We start from the raw sequence: 21404 nt of genomic DNA, 5'->3' as shown, positions 1-21404 counted from the left end.
CATTGCTACCAAAAGACCCAGTTATTTCAGTTCTGGGCATATGCCCCAGAAATGCTCCAACATACAATAAGTACACATGCACCATAATGTTCATAGCAGCCCTATATATAATAGTCAGAAGCTGGAAATAACACAGATGCGCTACAGTAGATGAATAGATTAAAACATTATGTTATATTTACACAATAGAGTACTACTCAGCTATAAGAAACAATGACTTTATGAAATTCATAAGAAAATGGATGCATCTAAAGAATATCATCCTGTGTCAGGTAACCCAGTGACAGAAGAACAGACAAAATATGCAGTTGCTGATAATTGGATACTAGCCTCAGAAAGCTCTGAATACCTCAGAAACAACCCACAGGGCACATGAAGATCAAGAAAAACAAAAGCCACAATGTGAATGCTTCAGTCCTTCTGAGGAGAGAAAAAAGTGTATAGCAGTCTCTCAGAGTGAGGTACTCCTGTACCTTAAATCATTATTAATGTAAGAGCTAAGAATATAACCTTGTGGCAAATTTTGGTATTCAAACATCATTATGCTTAATCTTTACACACCTAGAAAACTCTGACAGTTTCTATGTTATTTTCTGTTCTACATGTACTTTTTGCTTATGATAATTAGTAGATTTCAATGCATTCTATCAAACTTCTTAAAGACTTAAGTACTGACAAAAATATATTCATATATTGTTATCCCAAAATGCCTCTAAAATCTGTACATCTCTCTCTCTCTCTCTCTCTCTCTCTCTCTCTCTCTCTCTCTCTCTCTCTCTCTCTCTAGAATAAAGTTGAAAGAGAAAAAAAAGTTTTTCAGTATCAATATATACATGGGCTTTCTATTTTTTTTTTTTTTTTTTTTTTTTTGTTATTGAAGACCAACCTTAGACCTTAGTGATTTGTTCATATGCACTGAATAATTTCAATCTTCTTGTATCTGTTGTGAACTTTTCTGTGACTGATGGTCTGGTCAGTTTTGGAAAAGGTATCATGAGGTGATGATAAAAAAAAGTATATTCTTTGGTTTTAGGTTGAAATGTTTTACAAATATTATGTTAAATTTGTTACATACATTTGGTTCATAACTTCTGATTAGTTTCACCATGTATATGTTCATTTTTTATTTCCATGTTTATTCTATTGGTGAGAGTAGGGTTGAATTCTCTCACTATTATTTTGTGAGTTTAAATGCATCCTTTGAGTTTAACAATGTTTCTTTTCCAAATATGGGTGCCTTTGCATTCAAGGCATAGAATTTCCGAATTCGGAGTTCATCTTGGTAGATTTTTTTCATTGGTGAGTATAAAGTCTCCTTCCTTATATTTTTTGATTAGTTTAAGTGGAGAGTCTCTATTTTGATGTTAGAATTGCGACTCCAGGTTCTTTATAGGGCCATTTGCTTGGTTGATATATATATATATATATATATATATATATATATATATATATATATATATATATATATATTAGTATTTTACTCTCAGACAGTATCAGTCTTTATCACTTAGGAATGTTTACTTTATGTAGCAAAAATGCTGGGTCTTATTTGCATATGCAGTCTCTTAGTTGCTGTCTTTTTATTGGGTAATTGAGTCCAATGATATTAAAACAGATTAATTAAAATGACTGTGTCTTACTATTATTTTTGTTGTTAGAAGTACAATTATAATTGTGTTGCTTTCTTTTTTATTTGTTTTAAGGTTAATTTCTTAATTTTTCTTTAGTGTAGTTTTTCTTCTTGTGGTGGAGTTTTACATTTATTATTCTTTGTAGGGCTGGATTTGTGGGAAAAAAAAACCATCATTTACATTAATTTTGTTGTGGAATATCTTGGTTTCTCCATCTACGTTAATTTAGAGTTTTACTCAGTATAGTAGTATGGGATGACATCTTGTTCTCTAAGGGTATGTATAACATCTACCTAAGGTCTTCTAGCTTTTAGGGTCTCTGTTGAGAAGTCTGGAATAATTCTGATAGTTCTGCATTTTTATACGTTATTTAACCTTTACAATTTTTAGTTTCTGGATGGATATGTTTATTACCTTCACCTGCATAGTTGCTTTTTTCTGTATTTCTTGATTTATGAACTTCTCTCATGATCCTCTATCATCTTCATGAGATGGGATTTTAGATCTGAATCTCGATTTTCAGTTAAGTTGAGATATTGCGGGCTTCCTGTATTTGGACTACTGATTTCTCATTTTGCCAAGTAGTATTGCTTTCTGGTGCTTTTGTTACTGTGTATTATTTTTTTGCCTTCTGGTTGTCTCTGGTGTGATCTGTCCTCGTTGTATGTGACTGGTACATATCCCTCCTGTGAGCATGTAAACTTGTGATCCTGGGTGTTTCCAAAATCCTAAAAATCAAGCTTCTTCTTTGCCTGGAATGGGTAGGTGGAGATCCACAACCCAGGAGTTGCTCCTTGGTTCCATTGCAAGCAGGAAGGTATGCATCTCTCTGTTTGGACAAAGACCTTTGTGTCCCACTTGTCCTGGTGTGTCTATTGTTATACACTTGCACCAGCTAATAAAATCACTGCTTATCATAGGATAAAATGTTGGAATAAATTGGAAATCGTGTTAAGGCTGTGTCAGAATATGTGCTGTGATAGAGTGTGGGTTTACTTGTGACAGAAAGGGCATAACAGATTTTCTTTATATGTGCTACTCACAGGGCAACAGCATAAACAAAGTCATATCTCATAAAATTTCAGTTAAGTATGCAATATCTAAATTTGAAACTTGAGGATAGCTTTATAGTGAGATGTCAGAGTTGGGATAAAAGAAGATTGAAGAAGCTGTTGGCATTTGATGAACATGTGTGCAAAGGGAAAGTAATAATTTTCAGGAAAGATTAGCATCTTGATACTATAGATATGTCTGCAGCTGAACATGTTTCAACAGTGTTAAATTGGTTGATTGTGTATTAAAATATGATCACATTAATTTACCTTAGAATATTGTGGGTAACCCAAATAACAATACAACCTGTTCTCATATAGATGCCATACCCATATACACAATGTGATTCTTGGTATAATAAAAACAATCATGTATCCCCAATAAAAGCAATGTTTGTAATATGCATAGATTTAAGATATATTTTTTTCTAAAATATACTCCTCATTATTTATTTATCTTTGCTATAATGCAAGATAAAGTGTGTTCTGTAGTAAATAGTTAAATTTAATTGGACACAAGTATGATTTTAGATAATTCAATTGAATTGATTGCAAGTTGTAATGTAGATAATGAGCTAGTGTGATAAATTTCCAAATAAGCATAGCTTGTTGTGATAATCGGAAGATTATAAAGGCTCAACACTGGTGTGCATTTGATAGTCCATGATCACAAGCAGAAGTCCCCAGACACAAATGGAGGGTTTATTATAGGTTTCATTAGCCAGATAAATTCTTACATGCCCAGGTAGCATTGGACAGTTTTCTTTGTTTTGAAAAAAGCCAGAAATCAAAAAAATAATTACATAATATTTTGTTCCTTCTCTTTCTATTTCGTCTTTATTTTTATTCCCGATGCAACAGGCAGGGAGGAGGGAAAGGGACAGAGGAGCGTTGATGGAGAAATCACCATGGTAACCACAGGCTTTTGCTTTCTTCGCCATTTACTGAGATCTCTCTTCTGATTGGTCTGAAATCTTTTCTCTATTTTCCTAAGTATACTCAGCCATTCTGCGTCAACCATAGCTAAAGAAATCTAGTCACATAAAATTTTCCATTAATCCTCCTGGTTGAATTTTATCAGCTCATACCAGGCTTTTGCAGAGATTGACTACAAGCTGCTTCTCAGAGGAGGAGGGCTGCTCTGGAAACCTGCAGCTGAAAATGAAAACAAAAAAACATCATGGTCAGGTAACATGTTATAATTTTTCATACTTTCTTCTAAATGAAACTGCTCCTGTTTGCTGTGTAAGATCTTTGTTGTAGCTTCTGGTTATGACTTCAGTTTTAAGATCTATCAGTCATAACTCAGCCTTGGAATTCTGATTCATCTGCAGTGATGATGTATTACATCAGCTCTCAGCATCTTACAGAGTAGGGGACTTGTTGATCCTTAGTTTGCTTTTGCAGTCCAAATTTGTAAATTTTCAGTGATCACTTGGCACCATGAGACGTTCTGGAATTTTCTGACATCACATTCCCTAGTATGCCACTACCCTCTGAGAGTACTAAGTCCTAAACATTGCAGTTCTCCTATTTTATCCTCTTGATAGCATCATAGGTTTAAGATGTTTTACATTACATTTCAATCAAACTCTAACATCAGGTTTAAGTTGTTATTGTTGGTAACAAACATAATTCTATGTTAATTTTTACATATCTGCATATTTCATTCTTTAAGGACTGTGAAAGCAGAAATTTCCCATATACTCAAATTAAAACATTCATATCTTAAAATTTATTTCTTTTTTGATTTTGAAAGACAACTTACTATTGTTTGTACTCAGCACCCACTTTTCATGAATCATAGTTTGTTAATTTAGTTATATTGCTCTGTCTTCATTACTATTAAATGTAATTAACCATTTTTCATTAGTGATTATTATTTATCCTGTGAATATTGTGAGTTCTGTGGTAATTTTATAAAATTCAAGATCCTGATCTTGTTCATAATCTAAGAGCCTCTTTTATATTTAAGCTTATCCAAATATTTATATGTGGAAGAATCAATTAAAGATAATCGATTGAATCATCCATGCCCTATTATAACTGGCTTATATTTGTTGGTGGTATCTTATCAGTTTTGAATGTGCTAACATTTGTTTTTAGAACAGGAAATATTCTTTTCACCATCTTTACCATACTAATCATCTCTATTTTTCTGGTAGCTATATAGTTAAGTAGAGCATTTTGTCTCAGGGATTTGTACTATTGTTCTGTCATCTCCTGTGTTATTCTTGTGTCTCTATGTCTAACATAATGCTAAACTTTGAGGATTTAACAGTTTGGGCATGGGGGGACTAATTTCATAACAATGAATGAGCATCTAGATAATCAAGAATGGGGAATTATTAGAAAATGTGCTAAAAGGTAGAGGTTGTAGTAGAATCCTTGGAAAAATTATTTTGTGTTGCACTAGTAATACCTAACAAGGAGACTGGGAAAGATTGCAATGCCTTGGTCTGTTACTGTGGAAATTACACACATGTAAAGCAAGTAATTCTTGATGCCCTAATGCTTTAAATTATGAATGGCAGTGATAGAAACAGGGTTCTTTCATGGTAGTTTTGTTCTCAGACTCATTAGAGGAAGAGTTCTAAATCAATATACTCTGTTATCAAATTTTTTTGTTCCCATTCCAGGACTGAATAAAAAGGAAAGTGTTTTTCCTTAGGATGCTGATTGTTTTGGATGTGGAGCTTGGATATATAAATACAGGACTAGTCAAAATTATCTCCTCCCTGGATATTGCTCACATATCCCCTATATGTACCACTAAGAAAGATAGGTAAAAGTAAGCTGAAAGTCCTAGCCACTTGAGCATCTTGCATGCTTGATAGTAAGAAATACTTATTACTATGGATCTGTCACCAAGTTAAATAAAGGTATGAGGGTGTTACAGAGAACCAACGTTGTTACTGAATAAAATGTCCATTTCTGTGGAGAAAAGAATCTATGTGGATCTATGCATGACTTATACAAATACTTATGTAAAAAAGGCATAGTCTCCATTGAAGTAACATCTGGTTTTCATTGGTTAAATATAATACCAGGTAAAATGATTGCATACATTTTTTTTAATTTTAAAAGCCTATTATTATTTTCCATGTTTATTAGTTTAAATTTTACATTTTCTATTTTTTTATTATTTACTTCAATTTTACTTCGTACTAAAAGAATCTGACAGATATTCAATAAGGCTATTTCAAAGAAAGTGCTAAGACAAAATTGCTTCTGGGTTCAATAGAACATTCTACTGAGAAAATAGTAAGTCATTTATATAACAATACCTAAAGCTCAGAGTCTCTTAAGGAAAGAGAGAACTGGAAAGGAAGGAAGAGATAGAGGAATAGATCCTGGTGCTGTCTAGTTCTATATTGCAGGCCAAACATTATCCATTGTGGGCAATCATCTGTGTCACCTGATAAAAAGTTATCCTAGCTGGGCTTACAGGTTGTATATTTCCATTCATTAAATGACAGGAAAAGGAAAGAGATCCTCAATCTGTTGTTCACAAGCTCAGATAATTTATTGCAGAAATGTCTACACCCACTGATTATAGCCTTATAAAAGTCTGAAAATTGTAGGACAAGTAAAAGTATGGGAGGTTGGCTGTGTCATGTTATTAATATGAAAGTCATCATCCATACTGAGTAATAATTTTCTGGGTAGCCCTTTTTGAGCAAAATAGCTCAGAAAATAACCACCAAAAATCTATATATATATATTTTTTTCCAATAAGCCAACCAGTTTTCTAGGAAGAACATTAAAAATTTCTATCTAAATTGTTTTAATATTAGATGGGTGGGAAGTAAACATTTCTTCTACACTCTTTGGTTGAGATTAACTTTTAAAATTATCTTTATTTTTGTGATCTTAATACAGTTTTATTTACCTTCCCCTCTCTGTCCCCTATCCACCAAAGTAATACTCTTAGCTCCTTTTTCAAATATATCTCTTGTTTTCAAACATGCATGCTATTTGTATGTATGTTCATGTTCATCCTTAAAGTCATAAATATAGCCAGTTTACATTAGATAATGTTTTGTATCTGTGTTTTAGGACTTATTATTTTATGATGGATAACAAAATGGTTGTTTTAATTTCTAGAAAAAATGTATCACTTGCTGTCAGATTTGTTTCATGCTCGATATATTTTGAAAAAAAAAACATTGTTGGTATAATTGCTGGCATTCATAGAAGACATAATCTTACAGAAAATAACCTCATATCCTATATTTTGCCATCTTTATTTTCTCTTTTTCCAATATGATCTCTGAGGTTTAGATACATGAGATATTTCATCAAGTTCTATCTGAATGTGATCCATGCTGTGTTTTGATTTGTTGTAACTTTCTTTAACCATTTTTTCAATGGTCTATAGGCCTTCTAATAAACATTTTCAGATAAGATATAGAAAATTCATTTGGAGAGTAAGTTATCTACATATTAACATTTATTTATTATAGGTATTTTTAGGTAGATGGTTGATATTATGATAATACCATGTTTTTTTTTATTCTATATTAATTCTATTTTACTTTTCTTATTAATTTAAACTTCCTATCTTTGTGTACTCTGTCATATTATTGGGAAATCTAGTATACTCCATACTATGGCTCTTTTTATTCTTCACCAAGGTAATGGTCTATTTTTAATTATTTTTTCTTTGGTTACCCTTGTAAGGGTATCTGATATAAAGTGTTTGACCAAAAAGTCTTCAATGAGACAACACATGTGTCATCTGTCATTAATGGTATATATTACAACATGTACTAAATGTCCTTACAAAGTACAGCTTTATTTCTTTATTTTAATCTATTATTTTCTTTACTACAGATTATCATTTCACATAGTACATTTACCAGATTTTGATAATATTTTCATCAAATAAGGCATACTTTGGTTCTGTCTATTCCTGGTATATTGTACATCTAATTCTAATAAACATACACAAGGAAGTAACCATAGAGAAGGCAGTAGGATACCTTTGAAAATATAACAAGGATTAATGTAGCTATAGCTTATGATATTTATATTTAACTTTTTGTTATCTCTGGGTATTGATTTCTAAATGAGGTAAATAACTTTCCTATCACAACAAATGTCTGTTACATTTCCCACTTATGTCAAAGCATTTGTATTTAACGTTTTCTTCACATTTCTTAAGTCTTTCTTGGGTAATAAAAAATAAAATTTCTGTATATTTTAATCTATGGGTGAAAATATTTTAACAACAAACACTGGGGGAATTTGAATTTATAGTTATTTAGAAGCAAGAAGAAAGTAGAACACAAAGTGTGCATTTCTTGACAGGATCTCAAGATTTATCTCTTTGCCAGACCTTACCAGGTCATCATATGTATATTTAAACAATCCACCAATGAGATGGAAGCTAACTGCCACTCTTTTTTTGAGCTCTAGCTATGTGAAGTGGAGTGAGTTAGTGATCAAAAGAATTCTATTAACCAACAGAATATCCAGTTATATGTAGTTAAAATGTAACGACAACATCTGTGATCATGAACTAAACACATCAATAATTTATTTCAACTCTAGAGTTCCTGTGATTAAAATGAACAGATCAGTGTTTCAAGAAAAGATACTATAGAATATCTAATTTTAATTAAAACTACAGGAGATATGAACAAAGGTTCTAACATGAAAGGACAAACATTTGAAATGGCTAAAGGAAGAATATGGTAGTTTTTTGTGGTGTGTGTGTGTGTGTGTGTGTGTGTGTGTGTGTGTGTGAAAGAGAGAGAGAGAGAGAGAGAGGGAGGGAGAGAGAGAGAGAGAGAGAGAGAGAGAGAGAGAGAGAGAGAGAGAGAGAGAGAGAGAGATAGGGAACTTATTCTAAAAACCTTAATATTACAAGAAAATGTTACAAGGAACTTCTTGGAAAGTGAAATGTCTTTATTTACTGAATATTTTGAGTATTTAAAATTCATGTCTAAAATGTGGTTTTGGTTGATGTTGAGTTCAAATCTAATTAGAGTTCTATCTGCTGCCTATATTTCACCATATATATAGAAAAGCATCATATATTGGCATATATTAAGATTTTTTTTTGTCTCAGAGCCAGGAAAAAAGTTGAAACATGAGGAGCTGAGAACAGAGAATAAAAACTGTGAATAGCAGTGTGGTCTTTGAGTTAAATTCATATAGTTAGATTTTGTCCTTAAGGTTTTAATTTACTCACTAAGGTTTATGGATTAGTTAGTAACATGCTCACTTGAAAATATTAGCACCTGAGATACATTAGCTTTGAACCAGTAATTGATAAATATTTAAATGTGATTCAGTAATGAATTTCAAAGATCTTCTATTTTTGTGCAATTCTTATACTATACCAAGCCACCCATAATACTAGTATGCCCAGTAGCACAAGACTCATATTTACTTGGCTGCTGAAAATGATTCATGATATTTTTTAAGGATTCTTGCACTGAGACTGTCCATCTTCCAATAAATGTAGTGGGGCTTCTTCAAGGGGATTAGTGAGATAGCTAACAACACAACTTGTTATAAGGTAGAGAAGGTATGGGGTTGATGTTTCCTTCCAAGAATCTTCAACACTTCTGGCCCAAGTCATGAGAATGGGAGATCTGTCCATGTTCCTTGCTAAATGCAGCATTTTGGAGAGCCTGCTTGCATACCATATGTTCAGCACATGGATCTGGTGGTGGGGTTAGTGAGACCAGATGAGTGCTGGCACAGCCTTTTTGTTTGTCATAAGATAACCTGGGTTGGAGTGGGAGTGTTGATGCTCTCTACTCTGAGGCTACTGGAGGTATTCAGATGAGATTACTTCATGGTCATGAAAACAGGTGAACTGGCCTTGATTCTCATTTGTTGTATCACTTGGAAGTGTAGTCCTTACACATCATCTTGGCAGCACAGTAGAGCTCATTTGTTTTTAAGATAGAAATCATATTAATTTGGGATAGAATATTCATACCAAATATTGAAGTGACTTTAAAGAATGTAGTGGATTGTTCCAAAGACAACAGTCTTTATATTAGTGTTGAACAAAATACTGTTATTGGATATTATATTTATTTACATTTCAAGTATTCTTCCCTTTCTTATTTTCTCCAGTGTAAGCCCACTATTTCATCCCCCCTTCTTCTATAACAGTGCTCTCCACCCACTCCTATTTTACCATAGCAGTATTCCCCTATGCCAAGGAATTGAGCCTTTAAAGGATCAAGGTCCTCCCCTCACATTGATGCCAGATAAAGCAACCCTCTGCTGCATCTGCATCTGGACCCATGTGTTCCGTTCATGTATATTATTTGATTTGTGGTTTAGTTCCAGGATCTTTGGGTGTGTGTGTAGGAGTGGATCTGGTTAGTTCCCTTCAGCTTCTTCAGCCTTTCCCTTAATTTTTTCTTGTGGTCCCTGTAATCAGTCTGATGGTTGCTTGAGAGCATCACTAACTGTATTGGTGAGATTGCAGCAGAGCTTTTCAGTGGACCACTATATCACACTCCTGTCATCAAGGGCTTCTTGCCATCAGCCATGGTGTCTAGGTTTGGTGTTTGCATAGTTGATTGATCCCTATGTGGGTCAGTCTCTAGATGACCTATGAAAATATTGCCTTAAATTTTTGAGAAAGAAATAAGAAGCAAAACAAAAGTATTTTAAAAATATGCACTAATTTAACTTTAGTACTGGTAGGATTGTTTCCAGAAATCAATCTTAATGTGACTCTCTTGTTAAGTTAAATGTAAAATGACATGTTAGATTGACAGTAAGCATGTTAGATTTGTATAAAATTTCTCACATTTTAATTTTTACATTACATATTCATTTTTGGCCCATGGTTTTACACCTATTTTGATGAAATGTATATTTATAACATCAGTTATTCAGACAATTTTTTCTTTTAACTTGAATGTGGCATTATGCACAGTTTGAACATTGTATATACAATAGTTGTGTAATTCAAAGTATGTTACTCTCTTGAATGAACTATCTTTCCCCATGATATGAACTCTCATTTTTGTTATTATAGATGATAATATTCTTACCATTTTGTTGTTATGTGATTATTCCTATTTTAAGAGCATATTTTGGCATTTATAAATGGGTAAAGAGAGGGTTTAGGAATTTATGAAAAGTTGTAAACAAACCTGATATAAACCGTGCTCTCTCATAGAGTATCTTGGCAGAAAACATTGAGGGGAACTGTCGTCTATATGATGACTTTTATTCACATACCCTGCTACCCATTGTCAAATAACTTGAAGATGTATTTAGGATTTTGTACACCTTTGGAATGGGTAGCATTTCTTCCCTTCTCTGCATTGGTATAAGTGGATTGCATAGATTATACTTGATATGATGTGACAGACCCTATATTGAGAAAGCCCCTCAGTCAAGTACAGGGAGAACTTGAACTTAAGAACTCATGAAGATCCTATATTGCTGTAATCAGACCAGAGGTTTATTTAGGCCAGAGCTCTGGGGATGACACATATCTCCCACAGGAGACAGAGTAGTCAAACTCAAACTCAAATAGGGAGAAGTACTTATAGGGAAAGTCACATAAACAATTAACAACAACCACATCATAATTTCATTGGTTCATTCAAATTGGCACACTCTGCCTATTATAGACACCATTATGCTCTAGGCCACTCTATTTTGGGGCACACTGACCTTGTACTTGTTTTTTTCAGGACTGCATAGCCAGACCTTATCGATCCCAGATGGACTGGGGTTGGGTCATTTCTTTGATCATGTTATTTTGTTCTTAGCCTTGAGACATATTTCTCCTCAAGGCAAGGTCAGTGGGGTCAACTTAAAATTTTCACTCTTTCAGATGTAGAAGAACTGTTCCTAGAAATTTACTACTACTATTTTACACATTCTGATCATATTAATTTTCTAGGTAAATAATTTGTGTTAATTCTCAAATGGGTTCATTTACCAGTGAACTCTTCATACATATTCTGGGACAGAAACTAAATAACAATCATACTGACTTAGATGATGACTTTATGCTGCTAATGCTTAAATATTCACATGATGCTGGCTATGAACCACATCTAAGTTCCTTAACAAAAAGACTATGAGTCACTGTCTTATGGATTTGAAAGCAAAGAAACATGATAAATTTAATAAAGGTTATAGTGTAATTAGGTTGATCTCAGCTTCATAACCATCCTACAAAAATTATTATACTAATGAATTTTTAACACACACACACACACAAACACTAACAAACATATGTGTGTTTTATACACACACACACACACAGACACCTACACACACACACACACACTCACACACAGTTTTCGTGGGTAGTAGAGAGCCACTGGGAAATATTTTAACCAGAGAAAATATATCTGTGTGTGTGTGTGTGTGTGTGTGTGTGTGTGTGTGTGTGTATGTATGTATGTATGCATGTATTTAATCCCTGCTCCTGATTCCTGCCATAGTGTTGCTTCAACTCTCCACACTTTTCTTGGCTACTGAGAGGGCAGCCTAAATTCACCCTCTGCTGAATATAAGCCAAGGATCTCAGACCAGCCTGTGTATGTTTTCTTCTTGGAGTTCCCAGGGGTCAATACTTCCTCTAACACTTCCACAGAGGTTATGACCTCTGTCTAAAGCTTGGCAATAGGTATCTGTCTTAGTCATTTATTGAGCAGACTCTCTCAGAAGAAAAATATTCTTGGAACTGTCAGTAGGTTAATGTCTATATGCAGGTCAGGGCTGGCACAAGCTAGAACAAGGACATGCATGATTGGATAGTAAAAAGTAAGGCAGAAACAAAGTTTTTTTAAGGTGGGAGAGAAGGGTAAGAAGAAGTGAATCAAGATAGAAATGGACAAGGGTGACCCAGATCCGGGTGTTCATAATTGGTCCTAGGCAGTTATGTACATTTCTTAAGGGATGAATTTCTATGGGTCAAGTTATCCTATCCAGGTTTTCTAACTTATAGAATGGTTTAGAGTTTAATGTGTTGATGTGTCGTTGATTGAGAATTTATCATATAAGTCTGATAAATTACAGCTGATTGAGTTATGATTTCACCTGGTAGTTTAGAGTTTATACCTTAACTGTTAGGACTAAGTAGTTGGGCATGTGAAAAGTGTATCTGGAAGGGAGTTACAATAGGCCAGTCCATGCTGGAAGTCTAGAGCAGTGATTTTACTGGGTGGCTAGAACCAGAGTTTTTGTGGGTAGTAGAGAGTCACTGGGAAATATTTTAACCAGAGAAAATTTATGATTAGTTCCATATGGTCCTCCTGTGCTGGAAGTGACTCTAGAGACCAGAGTAACAATTGATATGTTGAAATAGATTTAGCAGATATTGTGATTTTACATATAGCTTTGGAAAAGTGTCCAAAATTTTCACAGATAGTCACTGTGTAGTTGACATGTTTTGCTACATGAGGAAAAATAGCATGTGTATCATAAAATTCACCTCTACTGTCTTCCCGAACTTATTCATCTAAAAAAGCCATACTTGTTTGCCCAGACTTGTTACTCACACTATGATGGCTAAATCATCCTAGCTCATGTTAATTTGCATTAGCTCACAGCCAGGTGCTAGACAGTCTCCTTCCAGAAAAATTAAGAAAATATATAATATTTAAATTGCTTGAGTCCAAAACTGAATACTTAGATACTCATGAAAACTTAATTTTTATTTTTTCTTTCTTATAATTTCATGCAATCTAACATTTTAAAAATTTAAGTAGCATAGCATATTGATTTTCTCTAGGTTCTGTACTTTGGTTTTGGTCTGGTATTCACTATCTGCTGATTTATTTTAATTTTCCAATTTCTGTTTCATAAACAAGTAAATCTCACCAATATTGATAAAATCTAGATAAATGAAGTAAATGATGGTGTTATTGTTTATTTGAGAATATTAGGTCATGTGATCACATTCTTTCATTTCTTGTGTCTTTGTTAATTGCTATCTTGTTTCAGTTTAAATAGTAGCTCTTATACAGTTAATGAAAGATTAGAAATTATTTAAAATTATCAAAATTGAATGAAGAAATCTTTTTCAGATCATGCTCTGCAAACAAAAGGAGGAATTCATCAGGTTGTAGTTAAAACTCTTCAGGCTTGTAGTATCATGAGGTACAAAAAAGGTTAAGATCTGTGCCTGTGAAGTAAGATGTAATTCTTCTGAGTACTGAGACAGATCTTCTTCCAAATTTCTTAGTTCTTTTGTTCAGGAGTGTTACATAGTATCTATGTTTTTACTTCCAAATTTACCCCAAAGCTTACCACTATGCTACTGGGTATAGCAAGGCATCACTTATATCATGCTTGCATATAGAATCCTTAAAACTATCTATAGATAATGCTGTAGATGAAACTTTACATCTTTACAATCAAAGGAACTCTGTTGTCTCCCTGCAATTTAGACATATCATCTCAGTACATTGGTAAACATATCCTTGTAGAGGTTCTACAGAGTGACTACTGTCTATGTATGTGCAACTTGATCTAATCTTGAACCTCTGTATTCATGTTTGTATAATGAAATATAATAGGGATTTTGAAATTAATGGACAATTCATTTTGAATGCTGGAGAATCATTGGCATATAACAATGGCATGAATTTAGGCATATGATTTGTGAAACCTTGGTGACTAAATTTTAAAAGACAAGTGAGATACATGTAATTAGTTTGTATTGCATCATGTTTATTATTTTTAATTTTATGGAAAAGATTTACATGGCTGTTACTCAAATTTTAGTTAAGATTAATAATATCAGGAGCATGACTCTTAAGTAGGCCAGTAAGACATGCCACTAACATGAAAGCAACAGGGCAGAGGTGGTCTACCTATTAAATCACAGTTAGGCAGACTTTTTCTATGTTGTTTGCAGTTGCAGAAATAATTTCCCTATCATCCCTTGAAATCCTACATCTGGAAGAAATATTACTGGTACTTCAAAAAGAAATGCAGGTGTTGAATGTTTATTATCATATCTAGAAGGGCAAATATAGAACTGGTCCAAGATTGAAAAAATAAAACCAAAACCAAAGCCAAAACCAAACAAATACATACTGGGTTGGCATAACGCTGATTGTATATTAATTCTAATTTTTGACCCCCAACACTGGCTATTCCAGAGAGGAGATAGCCATATGTAGATGCTGAGTAATTCAGCAAGCAACTGTTTTAATGATTGGTAAAGATTCCCAGAGCCAATAGCTAGAAAGAAGTGACATAGTTTGGTTTAAGTTTTTGCAGGCATGGTGTCTGAGTAGAAAGAATTTAAATAGGTGAGAGAGAAGGCTATGGGTTAGGGAAAAGAAGGAGAAGCCACCATGTATTAGGAAAGCTATAAGACCATTGCCTTGTGGACTGGCTGATTGAAGATAAGACCAGCTCAGACAGAACAAGGTAAATACTAATAAAATAACTTAGGGATATCTACAGCAAAGTAGATTCAAATAGCATGGAGACTACATATCTTCCAAGCTATTGTGTTCCTTAAGACTTATTAAATTATAAAGACTGTGTGCTTTTGGTCTGGGAAATCATTAACCAAAGGCCAGATAGAAACCCCGGGACAGGATTTATGACATTAATACCAACAAAAGATCACAACTTTGTACCATAGACATGGAATTTAAGAAAACCAACATGTACCTATATGGAAGAGAATGACTTAAAAAGATGATACCACTTAAATCCCAAGTTAATTGCAAGGGAGAAGAAATTAGCAAGCAATGGTGAAGATATTAGTCCAAATTATTTTCATATTACAGATATAATTGGAACTAATTAAATTGACATAAGAATTGCTTACATATAGACAAGTTCTAATCCAGAAAAATATCTCTCCCTGACTGTCTCTTCTGGATATGGGAAATATGGGAAGATAAAACCCATCTTGAAATAATAGGAAACAATTAGGAAAAGAAAAAAATAAAAATTTTGAGACAACTTTTTCATAGCAGTTTTAGCCTACCTGAACTTGGCCTCGGAAGAGGCTGGAATATATAAAACATAAGAGTAATTCGTGAGGGGTGGTTCTTTCAGGAGATTCACAATAGACCCATTGCTATAGACCCATCACGATAGAATATCCTTGCTTATTAAAGATCATTGGCACAGTCTTTTGATCAAGAACTCATATAATTTGAGATTTGTTGCTCTTGAAAATATTGTTACATATTTCTAGAAGAAAAGTATACTGCTTGCTAGTGAACATACCTTGGAGTCAAACCTATAAACTAACACACGGGCCTAAATGGATACATGACCATCTGAGTTTCTTGAAAACCCCTCCAATGATCCCCATCTGGCATCCCGAATGGTGAAATATTTGAGGTTTTAAGATCTGGCATTCCTATTAACTATGTTCTTTTAAAACACAGCGGCAGCGGCGGCGGCAGCGCCAGCGCCAGCAGTTGCGCCAGCAGATGCGCCAGCAGCAGCAGCAGGATCAACAGCAGCAGCAGGAGCAGCAGCAGCAGCAGCTCCTTCAGGGGCAGCATGAGCTTCAGCAGCAGCAGCAGCTGCAGCAGCAGTGCCAGCAGCAATGCCAGCAGCAGCAGCTGCAGTGCCAGCAGCTGCAGCAGCAGCAGCAGCAGGTGCAGGAACAGCAGCAGCAGCCGCCGCAACAGCAGAGGAAAAAGAGAAAAAGCAGAAGGAGCAGGAGGAGCAGGAAGAGCAAGAGAACCAAGAGGACCAGGAGAACCAGGAACACCAGGAGGAGGAGGAGAAGAAATAATGAGTGAATGTGTCTGCGTTTATGGGAAGAGTTTGATGGGGTAGAAATGTTGGTAAATTTAATACTCAAACATGAAATTCTAGTAAAATAACTGAAAGATATCAGAAAGCTTTCAAAGCCCTGCAAATAAAATATATGCAATATATAGTATATTAAATTTCTAATTCTATCTTCTTTATCTATTGCTCATTTTAAAATTATTTCAAATATTTTCTTCTCCAGTTAGTAGTATAGCTCTTAGAGTTATGCAGTATATCTTAAGAGTATTTAGATTGGTGCTTTCAAAAATGTAATATGTTGATTTTTTTTTTATTTCAACCCTTGTATAGCTTCTTGGGAGAAATGTCTACTCAAAGATTTACTCTTGTAGGTAAGACTCATTTTTTTTTCTTTTACATTTACAGTAGTTTAGCATTTCATATAACTAGGGTTGTACTTTCTTCTTCTTTGTATGCTTTTAAAATCTGTTATTTTATTGTTTGACATGTCTATATTTAGCAACCATTAGCTCATAATTTTCTATTATTTTTTAAATTTCTCTTTATTTCTTTAATATTATTTCACAGTAGTTATTACATTGAGTGTAATTACTCCCGGGATGTATAATGCACAAGAGATAGAATGAACAAAATCGAAGCAGCATAGAAAAGCTGTGGAGAAGAGGTCCTAAATGTCCCACATCTCTTCTGGGATGTATGAAAGCTAACTAATCCTGTGTTCAGTGTTTGCTCCCAATTTCCTAACTGTCTTAAGTAAACATTGTCAAACAGAATTGAGCCTTCTATTTGGCCCATACTGACATTTGTAGTGTATAATTCATATTTCAAAGGGGTTGAATTGTGCTAATTGGAATACATTTCTCAATCATAACATTTTGGTACATATATTAGTGATTATTGTTTTAATTGGTATAATGACTAGCTCACAAGACATTTTTGTATTTGAATATTTTTTTAAATTTAGGTTTATTTTTAAGGGGACTAGTAAAATATTTTGGGTTAATTATTTTACTATTGGAGTCAGAAAATTTACAGTTGCTATTCATTTTAATATGTACAATATGTGTGTGCATATATATATGTTTATACATACATACACACATATAGTGCAGTGGTTTCTTCATATATACATAAATGAAAATTATATATATGTGTATATATATGTATATCTATATATATATACACACATATATATTATTTCCCATATACTTTGTTATTCTAAGAGATGTTGTTATTGTTGTTTTATATTTTACTAATTTATTTTGTTTAGGAAAAAAAATTGAAAATTTATGAGTAATGTTTTTCAAGTGTAGTTGGCTAAATGTCAGTCTATGTAAAACCCGTGTAAAGTGCTAATTCAATTACTGTTGTCCTTATTGAAAACTTGTTATAATACCAGAGAATTATAAACATGTCTCTGTTATGTGAAGGAAGTCAACTCAAGAAATTAAACAGTTGTGCTATTCTAATAGCAGAGGGATTTACACGAGTTATCAGTACAAGAGCCAGAGCATTAAATTACTGTACACTCTTCTAACATTCCATTCAAAACAGTACATCCCTAGTTATAGTCACAGATAACAGAAAAAAAAATTAAAAAACCTTGTGCTCTTACCATAACACAATTTTGCATTAAAAGAAAAGAAAATTGAAGTAGAAAGATTTGAATGTGAAAGCTGTGTTAATTGATTGGATATGGTTACCAATATATTAGGTCAACGGATAAGGATTAATTTCCAATTTTTATTTCATTTATTTATACACTATATGCAAATAGTTTATTAACTAGTTTGTTTTTGTAATTATCACTCCCTTTTTTAGGTGTTTTATGTTATCTTTCTTGCACTTCTTTTACTTAAGATTTACTTACTGCATATAATTTTTTTTTATTTTTAGTTTATTACTCATTTTGCACACTGATTATGTTCTCTTCTCTCCTCTGTTTCTACTTCCATCCTTACCAATCCTTCGTCCCATTGAACCATTCTGTTAGGCAAAGAATCCAACACTATACCTCAAGGCATCTAGTGCCAGAAAGTGTAGGCACATTCCCTCCCATTGAGGCCCAACCAGTTAGTCCAGGTAGAGAATGTGTTCAATGGCAGGGAGCAGAGACCAAAACAGCCTCCACTCTGCTTAGGAAGCCCATATGAAAGTAAGCTCAAATTTGCTACAAATGCATAAGGATTCCAAGCCCAGTCCCTGAATGTCCCCTGTACATAGCCCAGGCTCTGTGAATCCTCATGGTCCCATGTTATTTAACACTGTTCAACTTCTAGTGGTGGCCTTTAACATCTGTCATGATCACTTCTATTTCCTACTCTTTCACAAGAATCCCTGTGTGCTGGACCTGATATTTCTCTGTGGGTTTCTGTCTCTGTCTCCACGAGATGCTATATGAAGCCTCTGAGGAAATAACTGTGCTAGTTTCTAGTCTGCAAGCATTGAAAAGTATCTTTAACAATGTGCAGACATCTCTTTTACATGAGATTTGTCTCAAATTGGAGCAATTAGCAGATGGCTATCCCCTAACTCTCTGCTCTATCTGGGGCACTTTGTAGGCAAGACATTTGTTGTTGTTGTTGTTGTTGTTGAAGGTTTGGTAGGTGAATTGATAACAACCCCATTCCTTTAGGAGTCCTGCCTGCCTATGGAAGGTGGCCAATTCAGTCCAATATCACCCTTCTGGTAGTAATCTCAGCTAATGTCACCCTGCAATACTCCCTGTATACTGTCTCATCTCAGGCCTCCAGCTAACCAACACAGATTCCCCTTTAACTATTCCCATTCTCATTCACAGCCTTCACTCACATCTCCTTTTCTCAATCCTGATCACCATCCCTGGTGGTCCCGTTTACTTCCTCTCTTACCCAGTTTTGTCTCACTGTCCACCTCTGATAATTATTTAGTTATGAGTGAGAATTTTGCATCCTGCCTTAGAACTCCCATATTATCCAGTTTTTGGAGGTTTGTGAATTGTACCATATTTGTCCTGCATTTTATGGCTAATGTCCACTCATAAATAAATGCATACATACCATATGGACCTCTAACTCTGGGTTACACCCCTCGTGCTGTTATTCTCAAATTCTATCCAATTCCCTGTGAAATTCACAGGGCATTGTTTTAATGGCTGAATAAGATTTCATTATGTCGATTACCACATCTTGCATAACTATTCATCAGTTGATGCTGCATTCTTTCCAGTTTCTGGCTATTATGCATGAAGGTATTAAAATGATAGGTGTGAAGTGTTCCCTGTGGTAGATGGTGGCATATTTTGGGTATTTGAACAAGAGTGGTATAGCTTGATCTTAGGTAGAATGATTCCCAGCTTCCTGAAAGACTGACAAATTGATTTCCAAAGTAGCTTTTAAGTTTGAATTCCCAACAGCAATAGAGGAATGTTCTCCTTATTCTACATCATTGACAGCATGTGCTATCACACAAATTTTTTGTTTGTTTGTTTGTTTTTTAATCTTAAGCAGTTTGACAGGCATAAGATTGAATTTCTGGGTCATTTTGACTTACATTTTTCTGATGAATAAGGATGTAGAACATTTCTTTAATCTTCACACCATTCTTTACAAAAGCTCTCAGCACTTGTTTTAAGTTTACTTATGGAATATTTATTTATGTATACTTTTGATTGCAGTTCAAAATATGCATATGTTACATTTATCTCAGTGTGGTGTTTAAATGTATATTATATGTGTCTAATACAGACTTTCACTGTGCTGCCATCTGAGACTTCAAGTTCATTCCTGAAATCATGCTTCTTCTCAGCATCACAAGAAGATCACAACAGATGCAGATCACCACACTAAGCTGGTGGTATTGTAAAATCTCTTCATTACCAACTTTCATTTTTTGCTTGCTTGTGTATAAAATTGAATTGAAATTTTATATTTTCTCATTTGCTACAGGTTTGATTAATTAGCCTTTTGATCTAACCCTATTTTTTATTACTTGCCATGTTTTTTAATTACAAAAGATATTTAGACATTGAAATATATTTTGTAATTTTTTATTGATTATTTTGTTTACATTTCAAGCATTATCCACCATCTCAGTTTCACTTCTGCATACCCCATATCCCATTCTTATTCCCCTACTTCTATGAGAGAGCTCCCTAACCCACCCACCCACTCTCCCCCATCACTGTCCAAGCATTTCCCTCTGATGAGGTATTGATTCTCCACTGGACTAAGGGTGGCCCTTCACACTGAAGCCAAAAAGGGAATTCTCTGCTACATAAGCAGCTGGAGCTATGAATCCCTTTATATGTACTCTTGTTGGTGGTTTAGTCTGTGGAAGCTCTGGGGTTCTAGTTGATGTTGTTTTATAGTATATGTTTTGTTATTTAAAATAATATTTTATTCAAATATTCAATGAAACTGTACCACTCCCTCAAGTTCTTAAGAACCTCTTCCACTTTATTCCCAAATTTAAGGCCTTTAGCAAAAATAAAAGTTATGAAAAATGAAAATCCAGGAGAAAACAAATTCCTAAATATCAGGAAAATAAAATCAATTTTAAAACAAACAATCAAAAACCACCAAAACAACAACAAAAATAATAATAAAATCAAAAAACTGTTTCCATGTAAAACATAGGTAAAAACTGAGAAAACACTGGAGTCAAACAACAGCTGAACCTGAGACCTATTCTACCACACCTAGGTTTAATCCTTCTGTAAAACTAGGTTTTATCTCTCTGAGTGTTTATATTTGAGAGTTCAGTTGTTACCCCTTACTCCAGTGAAAATATTTTCATTTATATATTTATTCATCCAACCATTAATTTTTTAAAATATAAGAAAATTTAATATAAACCATAAAGTAAAACTATTTATAGTACTAATATACTAATCAATACTGGCATGGTGTTATACCTGCCTCAATATCACTGTATTTTAATTTTAATTGGGTCCTCAAAACCTGTTTGCAGGAGAGGACCTGCAAATAGATTCTGGGAACTTCCCCACAGTTAATTCTGA

Source organism: Micromys minutus (assembly GCF_963924665.1).
Source record: "Micromys minutus genome assembly, chromosome: 3".
NCBI lineage: Eukaryota > Metazoa > Chordata > Mammalia > Rodentia > Muridae > Micromys > Micromys minutus.
Note: the sequence above shows the minus strand (reverse complement) of the source record.